At 38.9% G+C, this 23,115-nt stretch overlaps 1 protein-coding gene and 1 non-coding gene across 10 annotated transcripts in view; both read left to right on the plus strand.

Annotated features, from left to right (window-relative positions):
* The window catches only part of MTA3 (metastasis associated 1 family member 3), a 212,957-nt gene that overhangs the window by 68,741 nt on the left and 121,101 nt on the right, over positions 1-23,115 (plus strand). The window lies entirely within an intron of this gene.
* On the plus strand, positions 8,905-9,011 carry LOC112448960 (U6 spliceosomal RNA). Its single transcript, XR_003037409.1, has one exon. It is a non-coding gene; the product is annotated as a U6 spliceosomal RNA (small nuclear RNA).

A 23,115-nucleotide genomic window follows, 5' to 3' on the forward strand; every position in this document is an offset into this window, starting at 1 on the left:
AGAGTTGGACATGACTGAGTGAATAAGCACGTACATAAAATGGAATTTGCTCTAGTCTCAGATTACAGAATCATGGTTTTCACTTACATAAATTCACACAGGGTAACTTCCATGGTGGTCCAGCGCCTAAGACTTTGAGCTCTCAGTGCAGGGGACCTGGGTTTGATCCCTGGTTGGGGAACTAGATCCCACAGGCTGCAACTAAGAGTTTGTATGCCACAAATAAAAATTACATATGCCACAACTAAAAAGGATTCTCCCTGTTGCAGCTAAGACCCAGCGTGGCTAAATAAATAAATATTTTTTAAAATGTCAAAAAAAAAAAAGAAAATGTCCAGAGGGACATTTCAGAGTCATGTGAATCATGGACTGTGCTTTGCTGTATTCCTATATGTCTATGGGATATCTAACATCCTTGTCTTCTGTCTGTGAAATGTTAATACTGCTCCCACTGTGGCAGTGCTGTCCACCTACCTTGCCCTTTCCAAAGGAGTCCTTGGGTTATGGGGTGGAACCATGGCACTAAACACGTTTTCATAAAACAAAAGCTGTAGCTCATTGTTGACTGATGTTCACCATAATACTGGGACCATGGAAGTTACTCAGTATGTACAAATTAAACAACAAAAAACTCTTAATGTTTTCCCTAATTCCCCCAAATTAAAGATTAAAGTTGCAAACAGTAAAAAAGTTAAAATTATTTATATTCAGCTAGGATTGATACTGTCTTGACCTAGAAGGTAAAAGAGAATTTGGCAGTACCTGGCAAATTAAAGCTCAGTGTTTTTATCATTGCATACTAATCATAGACAAGTGCCCAAAGAAGTGTGCCTTGATAATAACAACAGCAACAACAAAAGAGAGAAGCATAAGTGTCCAGCAGTAAGATATTGAACTAAGTAATAAATCAACTTTGTTTATATTCTGGAGTGCCTTGTAGCCATTTAAATGAATACATAGATTTGTGTGTATCATCATGGACAGATGGCACAATATATAATTGAATTAAGTAGTTTAGATGAATTTGTAGGATATAACTCTAGCTTTGAAACAAATATAAAGTTTTATAAAATTAATGTGTGAATTTCAATATATGTATGTGTACATGGTATTCATGTACACATTAACCTTGTAAAACAAAAACAGTTATAAAGAATATTCTGAATAAGGAAATGTTTTGAGAAATTGAAATGCTTATTGAAATAAAATAGTGAATGAATAATAAATAGTACTAGATTTAAGTAATTAAAATAAATGAGAGAAAAAGTAGCACACCTCCCTAGAGAAGAAGGGCAAGAATCTTTAGATTCAATGGATGAAAGATACTTCATTTTAGAACACTGAAGAAAAATTGAGGATCCTAAAGTTTTTATAGAGAAAGTTATCAATGAAGGAATGAGGATCAGATTTCTTCAGTACATACTAGAAGAGCAAGTTTTTTAAAGTTGAGAATTCAATAACTATGAATTGCCACATAAAAGTATTTTTCAACATATAAGTATTATATAAATCAGTAATTTAGGAATAAAATTCCAGACTGTTCAAACATTAGAAATCGCAAAGAGAAATAAAAGTCTTCTGAAATTCTGACATTTTGAGAACAGGGAAGAAGTAAAAGCTTTCTAAAACTGTTTTTAGAAAGTTTTGAGAAAATTTTGAGGAAGTTCATATTAGTTATAACTTTTAAGGATAACCAATGGAAAGATGCAGATAAATCATTTTAGGAACTTCCCTGATGGTCCAGTGGTTAAGAATCCCTCTTCTAAAGTGGGAGATGTGGACCTGATCCCTGGTTGGAGAACTGGGATCCCACATGCTGTGGGGCAACTAAGCCCAGCCGCTGCAACTAGAGAGAAGCCCATGAAGATCCCACGTGCATCAGTGAGGATCTTGAGTGCTGCAACTAAATCTCAATGCAGCCAAATAAATAGATGTTAAAATCATTTGATAAAAGAAAAATCACTTGATTTTACAATACTTCATCTACATTACTAGATTAATAGATGAGGTTAAAGTGAAAGGCACTCAGTCTTGTCTGACTCTTTGCGACGCTATGGACTATACAGTCCATGGAATTCTCCAGGCCAGAATACTGGAGTGGGTAGCCTTTCCCTTCTCCAGGGAAGCTTCCCAAACCAGAGATTGAACCCAGGTCTTCTGCAATGTAGGCGGATTCTTTACCAGCTGAGCCACAAGGGAACCCCAAGAATACTGGGGTGAGTAGCCTGTCCCTTCTCCAGTGGATCTTTTACCAACTGAGCTATCAGGGAAGCCCAGATGAGGTTAAAATGGTCCTAAATAGGCCCCCACTCAACAGAATAAGGAAAGAGAACAATAAAGTAACATAAGAGGACCAGAATGAGTCCAAACACATCAGTGACAAAATATGTAAATGGCATAAATTCTCCTAGTAAGAGACAGACTGGTAATTCATAACACTCATATACAAAAGATGCCTAAAGAAAACCTTAACAAATAGTGCAAAGCAGGAACTACACACACAAAAATTGTTCCCACACCCTCTACTTGTGGGATCTTAATACCTCAACTAGGAATCGAACCTGCCCTCTTAGCAGTGAAAGAGCTGAGTCCTAACCACTGGACCGCCAGGGAATTCCTCACAAATAATATTCTGTTCAAAGGCAAGGAAGTAAAAAAATAGAAGTAACAATAAAAGGAAAATAAGCTATGTTACAATCCAGTTTGGTAATTTAAGAAACATGTTTATGTATGCCTTTGTGTTGAAGGAGAAATAAAACCTGCAATTGTGAATGATTCCAAAAAGAATGACAATAAAAATAGTAATCTTAGAAACCTCTGGGTTGAGGCCAGAGTCATAAGAAAATTTAAAGCCTTCAAAGCAACCCTTGAATAAAATGACTAAAAATAACTATTAAAGCCAGGCATTCAAGGTAGAATTGAAAAATAAATGCAAAAAAAGGAGTTAAATATAAAAGCAAAAATGAATGAAATAGGGGAAAATGTAGAAGTTACAAAATCAGAAGCTGGTTTTTTAAATATTAATTTTTCCCCAAGTTAATCTGTTAGTTTAAGGAAATCCCAATCAAAATCCCAGTAGGACTTTGTATGGAACTTAGCAAGGTGCTTCTGTCATATACTGGGAGAAGAAGAAAAGCAGGAAAGTAAAAAGATTTGTCTTGTTTTCTGGTAAATGCTTTTAAGGTTACATACAGATTTTCTTTGAGAACCTGTGGTCATCTCCTCTAGGTTTTGCTATGTAATGCTTTATTATTCACTTCTGAGTTGTCTGAATTTTTCAAACAAATGTAGAAGAGCACAATGAACCTGCATTTAATCATCACTTGTCTTCAACAGTTAATCAACATAAGCTTATTTCATTGACACCCTGCTTTGTCCACCTCAGACCCCAACTCAAATCTCAGCACACACTTTGTTTGTAAATACATCTTTTTTAACCTAATATTTATTTATATGAATAGGCTTAGTTTGTCTGATCTATTGATTACTAATGTTAATTATTTCTGTTAATTTTATTGGTCCATTTCTCCTTGCATTTCTAATAGATTTTGGTCTTGAAGTAAAGATGCAAGGTGCTTAAAAAGTTTGGTCTTGAGATGGATTCTTTTTAAATATAATAGAAAATATCTTTCTCTAATGCTTTTTACTTTGAATTCCATTTTTTTTTCTGTTATTATTTTGGCTATGTGCACTGAGATCTTAGTTCCCTGACCAGGGATCAAACTCAGGCCCCCAGCAGTTGAAGTGCAGAGTCTTAATTACTGGACTGCCAGGAAATTCCCTTTTCTAATGTTATTGCTGTTCCCATTTTTGTTGTTACTAGCATTTGTCTAGTTTATACATTTTTTTATTTTTAATTTTTAGGTTTAAATTTTTTAATTATTATTATTTTTAATTAATTTATTTATTTTAATTGAAGGACAAGGGCTTCCCTGGTGGCTCAAAGGGTAAACCGTCTGCCTGCAATGCAGGAGATCTGGGTTCGATCCCTGGGTCAGGAAGATCCCCTGGAGAAGGAAATGGCAACCCACTCCAGTACTCTTGCCTGGAAAATCCCATGGACAGAGAAGCCTGGTAGACTACAGTCCATGGGGTCGCAAAGAGTTGGACACGACTGAGCGACTTCATTTTCACTTCACAAGATTGTGGTGGCCCCTGCCACACATTGACACGAATCAACCAGGGGTGCACGTGTCTCCCCCCCTCCTCCCCCGCCGCCATCCTGAAGCCCCCTCCCTCCTCCCTCCCCACTCCATCCCTCTGGGTTGTCCCAGAGCACCAGCTATTGAGTGCCCCGCTTTGTGCATCGAACTTGCACTAGTCATCAATTTTACATATGGTAATATACATTACCTATTCTCTCGGGTTTTGTTTTTTAAAGAGTATTGAGCTTTTTAAACCACGTAAAGCTGGGTTTTTGTTTGTTTTGTTTTTCATCTTTTTACACTTGTTCTGAGAATCTTGAACTTCAGTAAGGACATTTAATCCTTTTACTTGTAGTTACATTTTAATTCCTCGATGTGTATGTGTGTTTTCTCCTTCCTTCTGTTGGTTTTATCACATTGTCTATTTGTCAGGGAGGTATTCATCCTATTTGTAGTCTTACAGTTTTCCTCACATTTTTATTTGTTTTACTTGTTAAAACTTTTTGCGTTTAGAAAGGTAATATTTGATTATGAATCAACAATTAAAAAGTACAAAAGTGGGGCTTCCCTGGTGGTCCAGTGGTTGAGAGTCACCTGCTGATGCAGGAGGCAAGGGTTTGATCCCTCCTCTGGGAGCGTCCCACATGGCATGGAGCAGCTAAGCCCATGCGCCAGAGCGGTTGAGCCCACGTGCCTCAGCTGTTGAAGCCCCTGAACCCAAGAGCCCATGCTCCACAACAAGAGAAGCCTCCACAATGAGAAACCCGTGCACCGCAACTAGAGAAAGCTCACGCACAGCAACGAAGACCCAGCACAACCAAAAATAAAGAAATCTTTAAAAAAAAAAAAAAAGACAAAAGTATATTCAATGCAAAAACTCCCCATATCAGGTCTCCAAAGACCCAGTTCTCCCTCACAGAACACCATTATTCCTAGTTTCTAGTGTCTTTTCCACAGAAAATCAGTGTTTATAGAAGGAAATCATTTGTATGTGTATACACATATTTTCCCCCAACTTTTTCCTTTTTACGGAAATGATTGTATAGTACAGTAGCTTTTATATTTTTTGCTTTAGAATTTCCCTTAATAATTTAAAAAAATTTTATTTTCTTAATACATTTGAAAGTTGACATATAAAATTTTTCATCAAAAAATTTAAATAGTTGCAGAGATAAAGTATCTGGTGTGTTGCAGATAGTGACATTTAAAAATGAATGACTAGGGAATTCCCTGGTAAGGACTTCCTGCTTCCACTGCTGGGGGCCTGGGTTTGACCCCTTGTCACAGAACTAAGATCCCACCATCCACATGGCCAAAAAAAAGAAAAAAACAATTTGCCCACTGTCACAGGTTAAAAAAACAGCATGAACAAGCTCTTAAACAGTTTGAAATTTTATGTGATCCATTTGTCTCCTTAAGTTCATTTCCACTTTGCTTTCTCTGCAGAATTTTAGCCTAATGTATTTTATGCTTGAAAGTTTTGTTTATCATCATACTGTTTTCTGGAACAAAAATTTTACATTAATTTAAATTTAAAATACTTTGTATGTCTTGAGTTTGTAAGACTCAGAGTCTTAATTTCTTTTGGACTTATTATAATTATAGTACAAATAATTACTAAAAATGTAATTGTTCATAATTTAAATGTTCATAATTACTAAACACAAAAGTACATTTTCATTGGAAATCAAGATGGGTGGGGCTTCCTCTTACCTCATTCAGTTAAGGAATCCTTGCATTGCTAGAATGAGAGGTTTGGTATTTTGTTCCTGATTTTTATGTTTATAAATGTTGGTTCTGACAAATTTATTTCATCTAAATAGATGAGAATGGTAGCTCTTTGCTCATTTATTCACTTATCAAATATATTTTGAGCTCCTCCTATGTTATGGACACTCTTCTAAGCTCGGATGATAAGCATTGAACAAGCAGAAATCCCTGCCCTCAGAGTCTCTTTGTTCTTCTGAGTTGTATGTGAAAAATCATATAGTGGTTTTGCATTAAAAGTTATTTTTAATGATTTAGCAGCTGACAATTCAATTATGTCCTCCTTCAGTCTTGTCAAAAGCAGAGAAATTGAAACCAGCGGAGTTGGAAGAGGTTTGTTAACCAGTCATCAGTTATTCACAATCTCATTTTTTGAGAAGCAGAATAAAAAGGCTTTACCAAGACCTAACAAATGACTGTTAATTATATTTCTTACTCTTTGACCTATGTAGATTTTATCACTTAGCATCTACCAGATAAACAACTAGTTGGGGATTTTACATATATAAATATATAATATCCTATACACATAAACGTAATCTCCAGCTGGTTTATATAAATATGTAAAGAGATTTGTTGCAAGTAATTAACTTAAATGATTGTGGGGCTGGCCAGGTGAAATTTTTTCTTACGGAAATCTGAGTTTTACTCCTGAGACCTTTCATTTGATTGAATGAAACCCACCCAGGTTACTGAGGAGAATCGCCTTTACTCAGATTCAGCTGATGTTAATCATATCTACATAATACTTTCACAGCAACACCTAGTTAGAATTTAAATAGCTAGGGACTATAGCCTAGGCAATTTGACACACAAAACTAACCATCATATAGGAACATTTAAACCAGTATGTCAGAAAAGTTTGGGGAAGTTGAAATAATGTTCATTTGAATATACCTTTGCATTTTAAATTTTACTCTGATAAAATGTTTGGATCTAATAACTGAGCACACACACACACTGTGTTTGTACTTATGTGTTTAAATATATAACGTAAATTGATGAATAGAGCATAATATGATCTGTATTTAAATATATTTTCATCAGATCGTTGGAGCTGTGGATTTCATTTATTCAGTGGAAAATGACTACCAGTAAAACTTTAATGGCAGAGCCAGTCCTTATTGACAAAAACCAGGCAGCTAAATCACACTTTCTGTTAGAAAGTCTCGTTTTTCCAATTTTAATAAATGAGTACTGTGCGTCCCCAAGGCAACCATCTCCTAAATTCTAAGATAGATTTCTGGGTAACACTCAGAGCCTTGCTGTGATAGACTAAGGACTTCAGCATTTTTTACAGACTCTTCCCGCCCATCCTCCTTGGGACTGTTTTCACAGAAGTGTTTTTTTGTTCTTTCTTTCGGGCTGCAACACACTGTGTGGGGTCTTAAACATACAGTGTATATATACACTGTTCCCTCTCTCCCCCACCAAACCCGGGATCCCTGTATTGGAAGTGTGGAGTTCAACTACTGGAACACCAGGGAAGTCCCAGGAGTGGTGTATTTTTTGATTACCATTCAGGGGTTGGAGAAAATGAAGTCTTTTTAATTGTTTGTGTATCTATCAGTAGATACTTCCAAGAGCAATACTGTTGGAAGAGAGAAGGGAAAATACAGCAATAACAGAAAACTGTCCTGGTATTCTTTTCTTGTTTCCAGTTTTTGTGCTTTGACCACAAATGTTATTAGCAATAATAAGGCTAAACATATTTGACTTCTAGATGTCTGTGGTATATTCTTGTGTAGTTTCACGATATGAGTACATAGCCCATAGGTCTTAGACTGTGAAGTATGTAGAAGCATAGACCTCAGCCTTACACTCTCATTAAAAAAAAAAAAAAATTTGGCCATGCTGCCTGGCATGTGGGATCTTAGTTCCCCAACCAGGAATTGAACCCACGCCCTTGCCATGAAAGTGTGGAGTCTTAACTACTAGGCTGCTAGAGAGGTCCCAGTACTCTCCACGTCCAAGTGTGGCTAATCTGAGACACTGAGTCCTAACTCCATCCGTCCCTGGAGAACCTTCTCAGTCTTATCCAGGCAGCTACTACTGGTTGATTGGAGTTGGCACAAAGATCTATTTTTTGTCACTGCCTTAAAAGTAATAAACATTTGTTCATAAGGACATTTTTCTCTTGCTGTTTTATAGTGTTTTTTATTTTGTAAATGACATTTTACAATTAGCAATAACGGCAAGTTTGTGTCTCATTAACCAGATTATTATCAACTGTAAATATTACAGAGGTATATTGTTTGGCAAGTTAATTATGTTTTATGATACACATTTTCTTTTTGATCTGTTACCTTGAATGTTAATGGCTGCTATTATCTTTTTAAAGCAAGTACCATATTAATACTTTAAAATTGATGTCACGTTGCTTATTGATTATTAAATGAGGCATTCCAGTAATTAAATGAGGCTATTCCGATAATATCCAATAGATACTCTTAAGTTTCTTTAAAAGCCTTGGGTTAGCTTAGTTTGTGGGCTGGAAGGATATAGACTTCATGTTTTATATTTTCATATGACTGGTTGAAGGAATATCATTTTTGTAGTCAGAGTAGCTAGAGTAGCTAATCTAAAATTTTCTACAGGTTATCTTTAAAGAAAAATCTTTCCACTGAAGTATATATATTGAATTCTGTAACTTCCTACTGCTACGTCTATTTCTACTAGGCTTTTATCTTTATATATTGCCCTTTATTTAGAATGGGACTTCTCTGGTGGCTCATTGATAAAGAATATGGCTGCCAGTGCAGGAGACACAGGTTCGATCCCTGGGTCAGGAAAATCCCCTGGAGAAGGAAATGTCAACCCACTCTACTGTTCTTGGCCTGGAGAATTCCATGGACAGAGGAGCTGGGTAGGCTACCGTCCATGGGGTCGCATAGAGTCAGGCGTGTCTTAGCAACTAAACAATGACAACATAGCCAGGAAGTTGGAAAATGGTCTCCTAAAGCCTTGTCCAAGGTTTTAGAAGTCTTATCAAGTGCCCACTTCGGCAGCACATATACTAAAATTGGAACGATACAGAGAAGATTAGCATGGCCCCTGCGCAAGGATGACACGCAAATTCGTGAAGTGTTCCATATTTAAAAAAAAATAAATAAATAAAGAAGAAGAAGTCTTATCAAGAAGCTGCTGATGCCTGCTGCATTCTTGACGTCTAGGAACTTGGAGAATGGACCTTGCCTCATAAAAAGCCTTACCTTCTCAACTTTGCTAATGGCTAAGAGTCTCAAGAAGATGGCCCCTGTCTCATAGCCTCCCATATATCTTACCAGTTCCCATGCACAACTTGGGGTGCATAGGAAGCTGGGAACTTATTTTAAGCTTTCTGATCTTCCAAAGGGACGGAAGGAGGTTGAGAAAATCTGAATATTTACTACAGTGGTATTAAGATGGATGATAGTGATGTTGGTGAATAAGGGTTATTATCACCATGGTTAGTATACCTCATTCAGAATAATGTATCAAGTGGCAACATTCTATAACTAGAACTGGAAATTCCAAATCCAGTTATTTTTCAGTGGGCTGTGCACCTTCTAATATCTTATTCTTTATTAATTAAATAATTCACTGAGCATCTCAGTTTGAGCAGGTGGCTGTTCTGGGCGCTCTGAATATTTATAGTGACCAGACACTGTCCCTGCTCTCAGAAAGCCTTTAGTCCTGTGGGTTACAGACAGAAGCTGTTTTACTGCAGTATAGAAAATGCTGTGGTAGAGGGGAGTTTCCCAGGAAGGACTTTGACCCCTGTTATAGCTTCACATGTCATCTGATATAATATCTTGGTTCTAACCACCTTCTTTGCCTATCTTGGTTCTAACCAGCTTCTTGGCATAAATTATTATTATGGTTGTGCCTCATGACATGCAGGATCTTGATTCCCTGACCAAGGATTGAACCTGTGCCCTGTACAATGGAAATGTGGAGTCTTAACCACTGGACCACCTGGGAATTCCCATAATTACGTTTATAAAATCATCTCTCTTAACACAGTTTTTTCCCCAAGATCCCTTGGCTTTGTCTTTTGTTCCTTCTGGCTTCAACCCAGTGTATAAAACTTAAAATAATCTTTAAAGCTACATGGATATTTTTACATTGGTTAGCCAAACTTGCTTTACATAAAGGCGATGGCACCCCACTCCAGTACTCTTGCCTGGAAAATCCCGTGGATGGAGGAGCCTGGTAGGCTGCAGTCCATGGAGTCGCTAAGAGTCTGACACGACTGAGCGACTTCACTTTCACTTTTCACTTTCATGCATTGGAGAAGGAAATGGCAACCCACTCCAGTGTTCTTGCCTGGAGAACCCCAGGGATGGGGGAGCCTGGTAGGCTGCCGTCTATGGGGTCGCACAGAGTCAGACACGACTGAAGCGACTTAGCAGCAGCAGCAGCAAGAGTATCCATAATTCATGCAGGTGAAACTGCAATTCCTGAGAGGAAATAATTTGAACTTGGCAGTAAATTATTGAAGGTTATGGTGTTAGACATCTCTTGAGATAACAAAATATTTTATTTCCTTTTTTTTTAATAATTGTTTTTGCCTTTAAGGTGTAATATGGTTGACTCTTACTGAGTTTTCATAGTTCAAGCAGCAAATCCATTTGTTCTTTTGATATTGTTTTCAGATTACTCAGTATTCTATACAGTTGGAGAAATGTTTTCCATATTCTTCCCTATTTTAACAGACTTCTTAACTTGCTTAGGATTGTATATATTTTTATATAAATTACTATAAGTAGGTAATACTTATATAAGTATTACTTATATATTATAAGTATATACTATACTTATATACTTAATACTATAAGTAGCCACCAGATTCCCTGGTGGCTCAGATGATAAAGAGTCTGCCTGTGCAGGTAGGAGATCCGGGTTCAATCCCTGGGTCGGGAAGATCCCCTGGAGAAGGAAATCGCAACCCACTCCAGTATTCTTGCCTGGACTGTCCCATAGATGGAGTAACCTGGCAGGCTACAGTCCATGGGGTTGCAAAGAGTTGGACACAACTGAGTCACTACACTTTCAATAGGACCAGAAGGGATGACTAGATTAGATGAAAGTTTTAGAGATTATGAAACTCATTAGTGAAAGGCTTCCAGGAGGAGATATCCTGCAGAAAATGTCTGTAAGAAATGTAGTTGTAATCCTGTATCCCGATTGATTCTTATTTCTAGTTTGTCCTTGCTGCTGCTAAGTCGCTTCAGTCATGTCCGACTCTGTGCGACCCCATAGACGGCAGCCCACCAGGCTCCACCGTCCCTGGGATTCTCCAGGCAAGAACACTGGAGTGGGTTACCATTTCCTTCTCCAGTGCATGAAAGTGAAAAGTCAAAGTGAAGTCGCTCAGTCGTGTCTGACCCTTAGTGACCCCATGGACTGCAGCCCACCAGGCCCCTCCATCCATGGGATTTTCCAGGCAAGAGTACTGGAGTGGGGTGCCATTGCCTTCTCTGATGTCCATGCTAGACTATAAATTTTCTGACACTTGGTTTCCAGACTATTTAAACTTTTGAAAAGGATTATCCTATCGTGTGTGATGGCTCCTATTTCTTATACTGGTAATTCATATATCACATAATTCACAATGTTAAATAACATGTGCTGTTACAGAATTCTTTTAGATTATTTAGTAGTTTACAGGAAAATGGAGTAAAAAAAATGCATGTGACTGGTCTAACAAATACAGTTTCATGAAGTTATCTGTTTTGTCTTCTTTACTTGGTGGAATGATTAGATCAGAGTGTATGTACCATTCTTAAGATTTTTAACATGTTCTTGAGGAGCCTTCCAGAAAGTATGAATCAGTTTATTTTCATACTTTGCTATCACTTTGTCCTTTCTTATATTTTCTTATGGAAGTTTCATAGGTTTCTGTTTAACTATAAGTTTGTGATCATTTGTAGTTAATCCTTGTGTTTCGGTGCAAGGTGCCCATGCTTAGGTCCTTTTGGGGGCACTGCATCTGTTTTCAGTTGTTTCAGCCCTGCTTGTTGAAAAGACTGTGTTTTCACCATTGTATTGCTTTTGTGCCTCTGTCACATCAGTTGGCTTTAAATATGTGCATCTATTTCTATCCTTTCTCTTCTGCTCCTTTCATCCATTTGTTGCTCTTGTTGCCATTTTCACCATCAGCGGACTTTGGATTATTGTATCTTTCTACTACTACTTGAAATCAAGTAATATTAGCCCTCCAACTTTGACTTGTTCTTTTTTAAACTTTTTTTGGCTACTCTAGATCCTCTGCATTTTTATTTAAATTTTAGAATCAGCTTGTCAGTTTTTACAAAAATAAAAAGGTCTGCTGGGATTTTGGTTGGGATTTCATTACATCTACTAGGGGGAGAATTGATAACTTTTTAATACTGAGTCTTCTAATCCATGAATACATGGATTAGTGGTTTCTTACTTTTTATTGTTGAGTAGTATTCCGAAAAAGCAAAAAGATAGGACACTGAAAGATGAACTCCCCAGGTCCGTAGGTGCCCAGTATGCTACTGGAAATCAGTGGAGAAATAACTCCAGAAAGATTGAAGGGATAGAGCCAGAGCAAAAACAACACCCAGTTGTGGATGTGACTGGTGATAGAAGCAACATCCGATGCTGTAAAGAGCAATATTGCGTAGGAACCTGGAATGTTAGGTCCATCAGTTCAGTTCAGTCGCTCGGTCGTGTCCGACTCTTTGTGACCCCGTGTATCGCAGCACGCCAGGCCTCTCTGTCCATCACCAACTCCCGGAGTTCACTCAAATTCATGTCCATCGAGTCAGTGACGCCATCCAACCATCTAATCCTCTGTCAGCCCCTTCTCCTCCTGCCCCCAATCCCTCCCAGCATCAGAGTCTTCCAGTGAGTCAACTCTTCGCATGAGGTGGCCAAAGTACTGCAGTTTCAGCTTTAGCATCAGTCTTTCCAATGAACACCCAGGACTGATCTCCTTTAGAATGGACTGGTTGGATCTCCTTGCAGTCCAAGGGACTCTCAAGAGTCTTCTCCAACACCACAGTTCAAAAGCATCAATTCTTGGGTGCTCAGCTTTCTTCACAGTCCAACTCTCACATCCCTACATGACCACTGGAAAAACCATAGCCTTGATTAGACGGACCTTTGTTGGCAAAGTAGTGTCTCTGCTTTTTAACATGCTATCTAGGTTGGTCATAACTTTCCTTTTGAGGAATAAGCATCTTTTAATTTCATGGCTGTAATCACCATCTGCAGTGATTTTGGTGCCCCAAAAAATAAAGTCTGGCACTGTTTCTACTATTTCCCCATCGATTTCCCATTAAGTGATGGGACCAGATGCCATGATCTTCATTTTCTAATGTTGAGCTTTAAGCCAACTTTTTCACTCTCCTCTTTCACTTTCATCAAGAGGCTTTTCAGTTCCTCTTCACTTTCTGCCATAAGGGTGGTGTCATCTGCATATCTGAGGTTATTGATATTTCTCCTGGCAATCTTGATTCCAGCTTGTGCTTCTTCTAGCCCTGCGTTTCTCATGGTGTACTCTGCATAGAAGTTAAATAAGCAGGGTGACAATATACAGCCTTGACATACTCCTTTTCCTATTTGGAACCAGTCTGTTGTTTCATGTCCAGTTCTAACTGTTGCTTCCTGACCTGCATACAAGTTTCCCAAGAGGCAGTTCAGGTGGTCTGGTATTCCCATCTCTTTCAGAATTTTCCACAGTTGATTGTGATCCACGTAGTCAAAGGCTTTGACATAGTCAATAAAGCAGAAATAGATGCTTTTCTGGAACTCTATTGCTTTTTCAATGATCCAGCTGCTGTTGGCAATTTGATTTCTGGTTCCTCTGCCTTTTTTAAAACCAGCTTGAACATCTGGAAGTTCACGGCTCACGTATTGCTGAAGCCTGGCTTGGAGAATTTTGAGCATTACTTTACTAGCATGTGAGATAAGTGCAATTGTGTGGTAGTTTGAGCATTCTTTGGCATTGCCTTTCTTTGGGATTGGAATGAAAACTGACCTTTTCCAGGTCTGTGGCCACTGCTGAGTTTTCCAAATTTGCTGGCATATTGAGTGCAGTACTTTCACAGCATCATCTTTCAGGATTTGAAGTAGCTCAACTGGAATTCCATCACCTCCACTAGCTTTGTTTGTAGTGATGCTTTCTAAGGCCCACTTGACTTCACATTCCAGGATGTCTGGCTCTAGGTGAGTGATCACACCATCGTGATTATCTGGGTCATGAAGATCTTTTTTGTACAGTCCTTCTGTGTTTTCTTGCCACCTCTTCTTAACATCTTCTGCTTCTGTTATTTCCATACCATTTCTGTCTTTTATCGAGCCCATCTTTGCATGAAATGTTCCCTTGATATCTCTAATTTTCTTGAAGAGATGTCTCGTCTTTCCCATTCTGTTGTTTTCCTCTATTTCTTTGCATTGATTTCTGAGGAAGGCTTTCTTATCTCTCCTTGCTATTCTTTGGAACTCTGCATTCATATGGGCATATCTTTCCTTTTCTCCTTTGCTTTTCACTTTTCTTCTTTTCACAGCTATTTGTAAGGCCTCCCCAGACAGCCATTTTGCTTTTTTGCATTTCTTTTCCATGGGGATGGTCTTGATCCCTGTCTCCTGTACAATGTCACGAACCTCCGTCCATAGTTCATCAGGCAGTCTGTCTATCAGATCTAGTCCCTTAAATGTATTTCACACTTCCACTGTATGATCATAAGGGATTTGATTTAGGTCATACCTGAATGGTCTAGTGGTTTTCCCTACTTTCTTCAATGTAAGTCTGAATTTGGCAATAAGGAGTTCATGATCTGAGCCACAGTCAGCTCCTGGTCTTGTTTTTGCTGACTGTATAGAGCTTCTCCATCTTTGGCTACAAAGAATATATTCAGTCTGATTTTGATGTTGACCAGCTGGTGATGTCCATGTGTAGAGTCTTCTCTTGTGTTGTTGGAATAGGGTGTTTGCTATGACCAGTGCATTCTTTTGGCAAAACTCTATCAGCCTCTGCCCTGCTTCATTCCGTATTCCAAGGCCAAATTTGCCTGTTACCCCAGGTGTTTCTTAACTTCTACTTTTGCGTTTCAGTCCCCTATAATAAAAAGGACATCTTTTTTGGGTGTTAGTTCTAGGTTTTGTATGTCTTCACAGAACCATTCAACGTCAGCTTCTTCAGCGTTACTTGGGGCATAGGCTTGGATCACCGTGATATTGAATGGTTTGCCTTGAATACAAACAGAGATCATTCTGTCGTTTTTGAGATTGCATCCAAGTACTGCATTTCAGACTCTTTTGTTGACTATAATGGCTACTCCATTTCTCCTAAGGGATCCAGTATTCTTGCCTGGAGAATTCCAAGGACAGACAAACCTGGAGGGCTACAATCCCTTGGGTTAGTAGGACCTTGTTGTTTATCCACCTATAGATAATAGTTTGCATCTGCTAATCCCAAACTGAGTTAAATGGTCATCTGAGTTAAATTCACCCATTCCAGTCCATTTTAGTTCGCTGATTCCTAGAATGTCAACGTTCAGTCTTGCCCTCTCCTGTTTGACCACTTCCAATTTCCTTGATTCATAGATCTGACATTCCGGGTTCCTATGCAATATTGCTCTTTACAGCATCAGACCTTGCTTCTATCACCAGTCACATCCACAACAGGGTACTGTTTTTGCTTTGGCTCCATCCCTTCATTCTTTCTGGAGTTGTTTCTCCACTGATCTCCAGTAGCATATTGGGCACCTACCGCCCTGAGGAGTTCCTCTTTCAGTATCCTATCATTTTGCCTTTTCATACTGTTCATGGGGTTCTCAAGGTAAGAATACTGAAGTGGTTTGCCATTCCCTTCTCCAGTGGACCACATTCTGTCAGATCTCTCCACCATGACCTGCCCGTCTTGGATGGCCCCACGGGCATGGCTTAGTTTCATTGAGTTAGACAAGGCTGTGGTCCATGTGATCAGATTGACTAGTTGTCTGTGATTTCAGTGTGTCTGCCCTCTGATGCCCTCTCGCAACACCTACTGTCTTACTTGGGTTTCTCTTACCTTGCACGTAGGGTATCTCTTCATGGCTAGGTCCATGAATCAAGGCACATTGGAAGTGGTCAAACAGGAGATGGCAAGAATGAACGTCAACATTCTAGGAATCAACAAACTAAAATGGACTGTAATGGGTGAATTTAACTCAGATGACCATTATATCTACTACTGTGGGCAGGAATCCCTTAGAAGAGATGGAGTAGCCATGGGGTTACATGACTGAGCATGCATGCATGAGGGTGGAAGGAGATGGTTGTTAGCAGTTAACTGGTAGAACTTAAAAAAAAAAAGAAACTGCAAACTCTTTGCTATGGTGAATCTACTGTTTTACACGCTCATCTGCAATGTGGGGGAGTTACGGTTTCGTCACATCTTTGCCAACACTTCATGAGGTCAGTCTTTTTAATTTTAGGCCTCCTAATGGATATGTAAATTTTACCTTCTTGTGTCCTGTAATTTTTATGTTACAGGATTTTTTATGTTCCTGTAAATCTTCTTGAGCTTTGTTCTGTGATGCACTTAAGTTACTTGGAAACAGTTTGGTCCTTTTGGTTGTTGACTTTATGACTTAATGTATATTTGTTAAGTGGGTACAGAGCAGTCAGTGCTCATTTGTTCCCTATTACTTAAGCAAGACCTTTCTGTGTACCCTACCCAATACACCGTGAATTATGAGTTTTACTAGTGTAGTTGTTGAAAAAGAAGCACTGTTCGTGCCTCAGTGTGAGCACAGGGCACTGTTCCGCTGATTGTTTCCCTAGTTTATGGCTGTTTCCTCACTTGCATTCACTGATGGGTTCTATGCTTGAGAATTACTGGCTGTGATCTCCAGGTTTTCTCACTCCAGTGCTCTCATCTTCTGAACCGCGTCTCCCTCGTCTCTCACCTTTGTCTCCTCATCTGGGAGTCACCCAGGCTCTGCCTCAGTTTCCCTGCCTTCTCTGTTGCCAGGAAACTCTGCCAAGGCAATAAATAGGGCCAGTGTTAGGGCTCACCTTGTTTGCTTCCTGTCTCAGGGTTTACTGTTCTTCATTGCCTGATGTGCCAGTGGCCTGATGCTTCATGTATATTATTAAGTTTTGATTTGGGGAAGGAAATTTGTAAAGGGAAAAAACAAACCCAAGATTTGTAAAATTTGGTTGTTTCAGAGAGGAGGGTCCCTATTACATTGTCTAGAAAGAAAGATCCTAGTTTTCTAAAAAAATATTTAAAAAGTCAAGGTGTAAAATACAGTATAACATGTAAAGTGCACAGGTCAGTACATTTTCGCAGATGTATACATTTCTATTATTACCACTCAGATCAAGATAGAAGACTTTCTCATACCTCAGCAGATTTCCTTTGTGTTCATTGGCACCCTCTTCCTCCTCAGATAACCACTTCCCTGATGTCTGTTTAGCTTTGCCTGGTCTCTGATTTTGACTTCATCCCAATGAAGTACCTATGGTATTTACTCTTTTTGCTTGACTTTTTTTTCACTCAGCGCTGTGTCTGTGGGATCCGTCTATGTTATTGCTTGTATCACTTGTTCTTTGTTTGGGTCCAGTAGTATTCATCCTCATGCTGATGGACATCAGGTGGTTTCCTATATTGATTGGCTCCTGTGAATAAAACTGCTATGAACATTCTTTTGGTGTACTTAAGGTCTCATTCCACTTGGGTAAACACTGAGGATTAGGATTCTTGGTTTGTGGGGCAGGTGTAAGTACACTTTAGTAGTATATTGCAAACAAATTTCCACAGTGGTTAAACCAGTTTTTCACTTTGTATGTGAATTCTTGGGCTATTTTCTTGGAGAGACTTGGCATTTTCAGTCTTTCAAAGTTTAGCTGTTATGGGACAGCAGGTTTTCTTTTAGGAGGCCAAAGCATAATACTTAGGTTAAGTATGAGGGCTGAAGTAACCAGTTCTCCTGGTTTGCCTGAGACTGAGCGATTCTCTGAATGTAGGAGTTTAGTGTTGTTTTTTGGTGGCTCAGGTGGTAAAGAATCCACCTGCAGTGTGGGAGACTCAGGTTCGATCCCTGGGTTGGGTAGATCCCCTGGAGAAGGGAACGGCTGCCCATTCCAGGATTCTGGCCTGGAGGATTCCATGCACTGTATAGTCCAGGGGGTCACAGAATCAGAACAACTGAGCGACTTTCACTTTAAAATTCTATTTGTTTATGACTGTGCTGGGTCTTTGTTGCTGCTTGGGCTTTTCTGTAGCTGTATTGAGTGGGGGCTGCTCTCAGTTGCTGTGTGCGGGCCTCTCGCTGCAGTAGCCTCTTGCTGTGATGCAAGAATTCTAGGGTGCACAGTCTTCAGTAGTTACTGTTCCCAGGCTCTAGAGCACAGCTCAGTAACTATGGTGCACGGACTTAGGTGCCACGAGGCCAGGGATCGAACCTGTGTCTCCTGTATCAGCAGGCTGAGCCACTGAGCCACCAGAAAGCCCCAGACTTCTAGTTTTAAAACCAGGATAGTTCCAGTCACCTTAAATGAGGCTCTCAGCATATTTAGGCAGCAGAATGTGAAGGTAAAAGCAGGAAATTCACAAGGTCCAAGCCAAACCCAAGTACAGATGAGGCCTTACCCAGTGGTTGTGTTCTCTAGTCAAAAAAGACAGAGGTCAAAAAAAAAAAAAAAAGACAGAGGTCCACTCATTCCACCACCTTTTACCTTTCAGATCTCAGCTTAAACTGTGTTTCTTCAGAGAAGGGTCAACTGGCTGTGTTAATTTCCTTTGTTGTATTTATGGAATACCTTATATAACCTTATAATACTTGCCACACTTGGCATATTTTTATTTGAAATCTTTATCAGAGCAGGACATTTATGTCTTCCTCATAGATATCCCCACAACATATTGGTAAGAACATCAATAATTTTTTTTCTTCTCTTGGGGTGTAGTTGTTGGGGGGAAGTAGGTGAAATATGGCAGGGCAGATCATTAGAAGATTTATAAACCATGAGACTTCTTAAAAATCAAAGCAAAAGAGAAATGTGTTGTAGGAAGATGCTGGCTGCTGTGTCTGTAATGAATGGGAAAGGATGATGGGCCTGGGGTTCTGGAAATTCTGGTTACTTCTAAATCCTTTTGTTTCTTACGTTTTAAAATTGATAGCAAATGTGAAAATGCATGGTGGCATTTTAAGGCTGCATAAAATTCCAGATGGACTTTGAATATGTTATAAGATTGGGCAGCCTTTGCCAGATGCAGTGTTCTTTGAATAAATAAATGTAAAGCAGAAATAGCTTAAATTTCTGATGGGATCCTAACTTGCTATAAAACAACTTATGAGTCATTGTATCTCACTATGTGAAGATAAAATTTCTGTGACAGGTTTCTTAAACCCAGTAAAGTAAAAAAGCCTTGTTTCACCCAGTTCATGTTTCTCTTTTCAAGTTAGACTTTGAGTTAGTATTTCTTTTGGATAAGTCAGTTGTTCCTGAATATCTTTCAGGGTATATGTGGTGGAAACAGTTTTCATGATAATACTAAGTTGTCACTAGATGGTCTTCCTGATTCTCTCAGGAGTATGTGGCAGAGTTTTTGCACTTGTATGACAAGTTGATGACATCACCATTCAGGATAATTCAATATGTGCTTGTGATTTCCTGTGTTTTCAAAAGTTTCTTTGTTTTAATTTCTAACACAATATTGATAGATATAACCCATGTAGGCAAAACTTTTTTGAAGTCTTTGATAGGACTGAAGAGACAAAGGAGTTCTGAGACTAGCTTGAGAACAGCTGGAATAGGTATTCTGCGCTCCCCCAAAATGTTTTAAAATTAGTGTTTTATACTCTTCAACTTTATATGTAATTTTCTTTCTTCTCTTAACTTTTCATCCACTTCTAGTCTCTCCCTGTTTATCTCATGCATTTCTTTATAGAAGCAGTAAACTCTTGGTGCTTTCCTGTTTTTGAGCTCCAAAATAGGCCACTTTTCTGTTTTGCTCCTCTCCTTTTCTAATCTTCAGAACCCAAAAGTTAGTTGTATATTTGTAATCGTGTGTATATTTCAGAAATTAACGTTATACAGAATGTCACTTGAATTTTATATTTTGGAAAGATGATAGAAAGTTGTAGAGAAGGAAATACAAGTAATGAAATGATTATCAACTACAGTGGTTGTCTCATTAAGAAAAAAAGTTTACCATGGATTAGAGTTTAGTTACGGATTTCATTCTATTGAGTCCTATTCATTTTTTAATTTTTATTCAACTTTTACTGAAGTTTCTAGGAAGCAGAAAAGAGAATAATGTGCTAATTATGAACCTGCCAGCCAACTATGTCCTCTCTTGTAGCACACATTTGCTTTAGATTCTTTTAGTGCTGTGGGCATCCCTTCCCAGCCCCATTGCCTTCCTGCTTCCCCCATAGGTGGATTGCTGTCTCATCTTTGGTGTATATTTTTCGATTCATCTCTTTATAACTTTTACATATGTACGTATTTATCTAGAGCATTGTTTTTACCTTTTAAAAAATGATATTTTACATATGTGTTCCTCTACAGATTGCTTTCTCGCTCAATATCAAATTTTTGCAGTCCGTTGGTATGTGGATTCACGCATTCATTTTTAACTGCTGAGTAGAAATTCATTACATAACTATACTGAAATTTATTGTTCTTTTTGCATTTCATTTCCCTTCTGCCCTTTTTTCCAGGTTTAGCTAGTTCTCTATTATTCATATTCCATATATAACTTATCACTTTGTTTTTGTTTATTTAATTAAAAAAAATTTTATTTTTATTTATTTATTTGGCTGCACTGGGTCTCAGTTGCAGCACTCTGGATCTTTAGTTGTGGTACGTGAATGGTTAGTTGTGTCATGCCAGATCCAGTTCCCTGGCCAGGAATCGAACCTGGGCCCTCTGCATTGGGAACCTGGAGTCTTAGCCTCTGGACCACCAGGGAAGTCCCCACTTACCACTCTAAAAAGTGTGCAATTCAGTGATTTTTAGTATAATCACAAATTTATGCAACTATAACTATTATTTAATTCCAGGACATTTTTTAAAAAATTACTCGAGAAAGAAACCCCATACCCATTAGCAGTCCCTGCTCTAGTTCCTCTTCCACTAATCCTCTGTCAACCACCAGTCTACTTCCTGTCTCTCTTTATTTGCCTGTTCTGGATTTTTCATATCAGTAGTGTCATGTAATATGTGACCTTGTGTGTCTTTCTCTTTTGTAATATTTCATTTAGTTGAATGTCTCAAAGTTCATGTTGTAGCATGAATCAGTGCTTCTTTCCTCTTTATGGCTGAGTGATAAATATGCCATTGTGTGGATATCCTACATTTATTTATCCATTTATCAGGCATTTGGGTTGCTTCTACTTTTTGGCAGTTAGGAATAATGCTCCTATAAACATTCACATACAAGTTTTGTGTTGACATGTTTTCAGTTCTCCTGGGCATATACCTAGGAAAGGAATTGCTTGGTTACACGGTAACTCTGTTCAGCTACTTGAGGAAGCATTGAGCTGTTTTACAGTGCAGCTGCAGCATCTGACATTCTCATGGATAATGTACAAAGGTTACAGTTTCTCTACATTTTTGCCCATTATCTTTTTGATTGTAGTCATTCTAGTTGACGTGAAAAATCTCATGGTGGTTTTGATTTGCGCTTCCCTTGTGGCTAATGACGTTAAACATCTTTTCATGTCCTAATTGGCTCTTTGTGTATCTTTTTGAAGAAACGTCTATTCAAATTCTTTGCCCATTATTTAACTGAGTTGTCTTTTTATTGTTACAAGAGTTCTTTATTCCGGGTACTAGACCCTTATGAGTTACATGATTTGCAGACATTTTCTCCCATTCTGTGGGTTGTCTCTTTGCTTTCTTGAGAGTACCCTTTTAATCACAAAAATTTTAACACTAATTCTAATTTACCTGTCTTTTCTTTGGTTTCTTATGATTTATTTAGGGGGAGTTGGTGATGGACAGGGAGGGCTGGCATGCTGGGTCGCAAAGAGTCAGACACTACTGAGCGACTGAACTGAACTGAACTGAATGAAGAAACTATTGCTTAGTCTAAGGTCATGAAGATTTGCGCTTGTGTTTCATTCTAAGCATTTTATAAAATTTTTAGCTCTTACATTTAGGTCTTTGATCTATTTTGAATTAATGGTGTGAGAGTCCAGCTCTATTCATTATATGTGGTGTCTGGTTGTTAGCACCATTCGTAGAGGACTATTCATTCCCCTGGGCTTTCCAGGTGGCTCAATGGTAAAGAATCTGCCTGCCAATGTAGGAAACATGGGTTCGCTCCCTGGGAAGATCCCCTGGAGAAGGCAGTGGCAACCCCTCCAGTATTCTTGCCTGGGAAGTCCCCTGAACAGAAGAGCCTGGTGAACTACACAAAGAGTTGGACATGACTCTTTGTGTAGACTTGGACACAACTCGTTGTGTAGAGTTGGACACAACTTTTTGGAGTCCAGTGGAGTCACAAAGAGTTGGACATGACTGAGCAGCTGAGCACACACTCACCTTCATTCCCCTGATGAATTGTCTTGGCACTCTTGTCCAAAATCATTTAACAGGAAGACTGGGCTTATTTCTGTACTACCAGTTATATTCTAATTAGTCTATGTCTGCTCTTAGGTCAGTACCTCATAGTCCTGTTTGTCATAGCTTTTATCTTTTGTTTTTTGGCCACACTGCATGCAGGGTTTTAGTTCCCCAACAGGGTTTCCCTGGTAGCTCAAACGATAAAGAATCTGCCTGCCATGCGGGAAACCTGGGTTTGATCCCTGGGTTGGGAAGGTTCCCTGGAAGAGGTCTTGGCAACGCACTCCAGTGTTCTTGCCTGGAGAATCCACATGGACACAGGAGCTTGGCAGGCTACTGTCTGTGGGGTCACAAAGAGTCAGACACGACTGAGTGACTGTGCACACACACATACAGCCAGGGATCAAACCCTTGCCCCCTTCAGGGGATGCATGGAGTCTTAACCACAGGGCCACTAGGGAAGTGGTTGTAGCTTTGAAGTAAGCTTTGAAATCTGAAAGTGTGAGTCCTTCTAAATTTGTTCATGGCTATTGAGGGTTGCTTATGTCCATATGAATTTTAGAATAAGTTGGCCAATTTTTGTGAAAAAGGCTATTGGAATTTTGGTAGGGGTTGCACTGAATCTGTAAATCAATTTAGGGAGTATTGCCATCTTAACCATATTAAATCCTCCAATATGTGG

The sequence above is a fragment of the Bos taurus genome, chromosome 11 (assembly GCF_002263795.3).
Source record: "Bos taurus isolate L1 Dominette 01449 registration number 42190680 breed Hereford chromosome 11, ARS-UCD2.0, whole genome shotgun sequence".
Taxonomy (NCBI): Eukaryota; Metazoa; Chordata; class Mammalia; order Artiodactyla; family Bovidae; genus Bos; species Bos taurus.